Below are 5,648 nucleotides of genomic sequence, written 5' to 3' on the forward strand. Positions count from 1 at the left end.
CAGTCAATAAAGGATGACCATTAGTAGATCTAAGTTTAATACTTTACTGCCTAAGCTAATTTCAAATATTTGAAATGCAACTGTGAACAAGTGTTCCTAATAAAACACAATCCTGTATTTAGACACATTATTTTTATTGGAGCAGTCACAGCCATTATTGACTTATCAACTAGCTGTTCTTTTAGGAATACAATTTCCACATATGACAAAGATTAAGTAACACAGGTGTGTGAGAGTCACCTAAAGTCCATAGAGCTATGGTTCTCAATCTTCTTTTTTTTTTTTCTATGTAAATGTTTTATTTTAATGTCCAGAGTTTTAGAATGAAAGGCTGGCGCTCCCTCCTGGCCTGTTTCACAGGTTCTCAATGGGCTGATGAGGCCAGTACGGGTACTTCTTCTTGTCCAGCTTGGTTTCTGGGAAGATTTCATTCAAGTCGTCAATGGTCATCTGATCAAAGGGGACGATGTTCTTTATTTTCTCCAGCTGCGCCTCATATTGCCGGATCCTGGCCTGGGATTCAGACACAAACGCAGCACAGGTCTTCATATCCTCCTTTTCCTCACTGTCCACCAGGGCTGTGTATTTATCCTTGGGCACTGGAATCTTCAGGGCATTATACTTCTTTTCAAATTCATCCACCAAGCCAGCCTTGGCCACATTGGCCCTGTAATAAGCCCAGTCAATCGCTGGTGGTTTCTCAGACACATTAGCCAACCTGGTATGGAGGGTCTCACTCCAGGACTTTAGGGAGTTTCCAATTGCCTTTTGGTTTCGGGGCATAATCTCCACAAAAGCTACCCAATCAATGGTTTTTAGAGCAAATTTACGCGCAGCCATCTTGGGATCCTTCACCGACCCCGGCGGACCGCTGTCCCCAGCAGTAAGGAACTGAAGTGGACCGCCGGAAGTTCTCCCTCAATCTTCTTAATGCTGCAACACTTTAATATAGTTCCTTATGTTGTGATGAACCCCCAACCATTATATTATTTTGTTGCTACTTCATAACTGTAATTTTGCTACTGTTTTGAATTGTAGTATAAATATCTAATATGTAGAATATCTGATATGTGACCCTCATAGTATTGTGACCCACAGGTTGAGAACCACTGGCCTAAAGGCAGGAGAAAGAAAAAAAATTGGGGACCAGCACACACTTTCCCCTCACATTCTACTAGGGAATTACTCCTGTTGATGCAGTTAGGAATGTTACTTCAACAAGTGCTGTTCATTAGTGAAGGAATCTTGTGCACAGGATGGTGGCTTTTTCTTATTGAATGGCAGAACCAAGACACCAGGCACAAGTCTGTCTGACTTTAACAAACACCCATGCTTTTATCCATTGGGCTAAGCATATTTCAAAGTCAGGAAGAATGGTTTATGTTCACAAATGTATTTGTCATATTTGAATCTCAGAATTATTTAGGACACAGAAAATATTAATATTACTAAAAATCTTATACATTTAAATTAAGAGCAGGGGCTATAATTGAATGAGGCCATTCTTAGTTTGAAATACTGAAATATGTACAAAGACCATTGATGAATTCAAGTCACTTTATCAAGAAATATTTGTGTTCAGATGATCTCAAATTAAGACATCTAATGAAACTTTTTCAAGGCTAACAAAATATTTTAATATTCAGTCATATTATTTATAATCTTGATATTTGAGTTCTCCTGGGTAAGTGACTGATCTTAGCAATGAATGATAAATGCTGATGTGCTGACTTTTTAAAGAACACAAATGATAGCAAAATGGAAAACTTTTTCACAAAATTGTATAGCAGATCATCAGGCTGATAATATGTGAAGAGTTGAAAGGGGAGAAACGTTTGCTTGGAGCTATCATGGGTTTCATTAAATTATTCAAAACCTCTTCTTTTTTGTAAATGGTTATACTTTACCTAATTGTTCTCCTCACTGTTGACACTAGCATCTCTTATGACATGACTGTATCTCCATCATTTATTCATGATTTTACTCCTTCATTCTCAAGAATACCTGGCCACTCTAGCATGTTTTCAATTTGCCAGTTTGTGAAAGGACTTCTATATAAGAAAGTTTATTTGAATACTAAACTCAAACCTAGACCTTTGGAAGGACCATTGTATGTAGTCTAAAGCCAAGTTGTTTTCTGGAATATTTACAAGCAAAAGCTGTGCACTACAGAGATACCCCTGGAAGTTATAACTCACTCAGACTTAAGAATGTTCTTTTGATCATGCCATGGCTTTCTTTGAGTGGAAAACCAGCCAGGGACTCTTCAGACTCCCCTTGCTTTCCCCATTTGTTATGACTTGAGTTCAAATGCCCTGAATCGGCTCGTGTGTTTGAAAATCTCGTATCCCGCTGGTGACCTTAGTGTGGGGTGCTGTGGACTCTCCAGTTGTTAAGCACAGCAAGTTGAACTAGATCACTGGGGTGAGCCCTTGAAGGATGTACCCACCACTTTTTCCTGCCAAACTCATTTCCCTGACCTGGCAGGATGGGGGTATTCTGTATCTTAGGCTCCATCTTCCATGAGCTTGACCCTTCTTTCCTCAATCATTATGAAATGAAATCATTTGAGCTAAAATAATCATTCCTTTAGTTGTTTCTGTCCTGTGTGTGTTCATAATGACACAGAAGTAACTAATAATCCTTACTTATTAACTGTGTTCGATTCACATTGTCATCTGAATGTTCTCAAGGCCTCCATTCTTTTTCTTTTTCTCAGTTATCTTCTCCAATAAAGCCCTTATGTGACACAGTAGTTTATTGTTTAGAAATTACCCATGTGAATCTTTAGTTGGACATTTGAAGCTTTCACTTTAGTGAAATTATACATTGATGTCCCTCTTTTTTTTTGTTTCATTCTTGCACTATGGTTAGGTTATATTCTAGTATTATGAATTTTGTATGTGCCTTGTTTTGCCCAATAGAGTGTTAGAATAATGGCAACTCATTAGGCAAAGCTCATGAATCTCGTGACTGGGCTTTTCTACTTGGTCTCTTGTGTGGGTGCCATTCTCCATAAGAACGTGGAACTAATTAAAATGGAAATATTTATGGGCCTTTTCTGATTCAAAACCAGACTCTTTCACCAATTGCAACCCAGGACTGAAGCAGAGCCTCTTAAAGACCTATGAAAATGACAGAAAATAAATATTCTACATACTGGTACTCCATTTCAAAAGGGAAAAAACATAGAAAAAACAATATTCATCTTTTCAGCCACTGATGTTAGTGTGAATTTTATAATAGCAGTTTTTCTGCCTAATATACCATCACAAGATCCTAAATGACACACTTTATTTTCATTGAATTTTATCAGTTTTGTTTGTTTTATTTGGGTTCTAGATCCAATGTTGCTGTCACGTGATTTGTTTCTCTTCCAAGTTCTTAACTTTCAATGTCCACATTCTTACTTGGAGGTTTCTGTTGCTCAGGTTTCCTCCCACATTTGGTAAACTCAAGGTTCTATCTGTTTGACGTTATCAACAATTCTGCCTTCTCATGGTCTAACTTTAGCCTATATTTTTCCAATATAACTCTAAATTTCTCTTTATTTCCCGCTCCTTGGCAGTCACAGCAATCTCATTCTAATCTCTGTTGTCCCATCATAGATTTTTTAAATTCCCATTACTGTATCATTCTGCTTTACATTCCTAAAACTAGAGACTTGAGATAATTAGCTTAGAAAAAAGAGAAGGTTCATTTTTGCACACAGTGTTTTGTGAAGTATCAGTCCATAAAGGGGGAGAAAATAGCTTACCCCCTTCCCGGGAAGCAAATAGAGAAACAGGAAGAACATGTTCATTTGGTGTCCTCTGCTGCTCGTGACTGTGCTTTTCCTTGACTCTGCTTCTCACCCTAGCTTTATACTTAGAATGTGGTTTTGTGATTCTCAAAATGACCTTCTGGCATTATCACCTAAAATTATTCACTGGTACAACTCACCTAAGAGAGCAGCTTTTCCTTGGCTGTGTTCACCAAAAGGTTCTGCAAACTTTAGACATGTATTTTACACAAAGCATTTCCAGTTTTGGCTATAGTACCAGATTTTACAGTCATTTCAACAAACTGAATCTTGGCCATGATTCCACTTTTGTCAAATAACATTTCTTTGAGAAACTTTATACCTTAGCATTAGTGTGACTGTTTCAATGGATATGTCTTAAGTTGTTCAGTGGCTTTAATGTGTAACTCCTTCACATTAGAGACCAAGATACACTATGGAGGTGGAGTTTGTCTAGTCCTTCAGTACCTCCAACTGACTGATGTCCACCTAACATTGACATATGCTTTCCAAGGCCACTTGAAAATAGCATACATGGAATGACTTCCATGAAATTCACAGTATAGAAATGTAGATGTAGATAATTACGTGGGCACAGTCCAAAAATAGTGTTCATCATTACTGCCAGTGATTCATTGGCAATAATGTGGCCACAGCTATTCATAAGGGAAATGAAGTCAAATTCAGCTTTCAGTAGAGAGGGAAGCATGGATTTGGTAACCAGCTGGTCATTTTCCCCAGATCTAAGAAGCATAATATTGTTAGAGAGTTCAGGTATTAATTGTTGATAACGTTTTAAATTATTTGTGTGTACACCTTCAGCTCAGAGTAGTATAATATCTTGGTCACTTTCAGATGTAGAGTGCCAATGGTCCAAATACTTTACAAAGCATTTTGTGAAGAGGAACTGGGATGTATGATACATTTTGAGAAAGAAGACAGTGGTTTATCTTGGAAGCCACCAATGTAGTTAGAATGAAGAAATTACCATTTTCATTAAACAGAGCACAAATTACAGCAATATTACTCCCAATAATAATTGGGAGATTATTTTAGAATGAGGGAACTCTAGACATGGGGTTCACTATTTGTAAACACTCTGTTGTAGAAACAGAATGGGACACACACAGTATTATAAGCATGGCTAACGCTATGACAGTCAGCTGAGCCTCCCCTTCTCAGCTGGCTCACTCTAAAGCCGGTCTGTTGCTGTTCTGCATAACGACTCTTTCTTCTTTTTCCTTGTTTCCATTACAGCAGTTCCCATTTTGCCCTGTCTCTCATAGCTTCACACATGGATTATTTCAACACATGGCGAGCTGTTCTCTCAATCCAGTTTCATGCCAATCCACTCTTCATAGTGCTTATAAAATTAATCTTCTGGAAACACAGCTTCATCTAATCTCTTTCCATTTCCAGAATTATGCATCCCTCAGTTTCTTTCTGAATCAAACTGAAATGACTCACATTTCTCCTCTTAACTCCTACTTTCATCATCCTAATATATCTTTATTGACATTAATGTAGGCAGGTTGTCCCACGGTCTCTATTCAATATTTTCCCTTCCAGAATTTTCTTTCCTTCTCCCCTCCATCCTATCTTTCCCTTTCTTCCTTCCTTCCTCCCTCCCTCCCCTTCTCCCTCCCTCCATCCCTTCTTCTTTCCCTCCTCCCCTCCCTCTCTCCTCCCTTTCCTCCCTCCATTCCTCCTTCTCTCCTTACTTCTTACTTTCATTATTTCTGTCTTCAGAGTTCCCCTCTTTAACCAGATTTCACCATTTCTTTGAGGAATGTCTAAATATTCATGTTTCCCATTTCTTGAGTTGTGATTTACTCTTCATTTACACCAAGCTTCACTAGAAGGTCTG

At 38.2% G+C, this 5,648-nt stretch overlaps 1 pseudogene across 1 annotated transcript; it reads right to left on the minus strand.

The window, feature by feature from the left end:
- Window positions 1-270: 270 nt before the first annotated feature.
- LOC102914621 (ATP synthase peripheral stalk subunit d, mitochondrial pseudogene) lies at window positions 271-913 on the minus strand (annotated as a pseudogene). The gene has a single exon (XR_013050209.1). The product of XR_013050209.1 is annotated as an ATP synthase peripheral stalk subunit d, mitochondrial pseudogene (transcript).
- Window positions 914-5,648: the final 4,735 nt, after the last annotated feature.

The sequence above is a fragment of the Peromyscus maniculatus genome, chromosome 3 (genome assembly GCF_049852395.1).
Source record: "Peromyscus maniculatus bairdii isolate BWxNUB_F1_BW_parent chromosome 3, HU_Pman_BW_mat_3.1, whole genome shotgun sequence".
Lineage (NCBI taxonomy): Eukaryota > Metazoa > Chordata > Mammalia > Rodentia > Cricetidae > Peromyscus > Peromyscus maniculatus.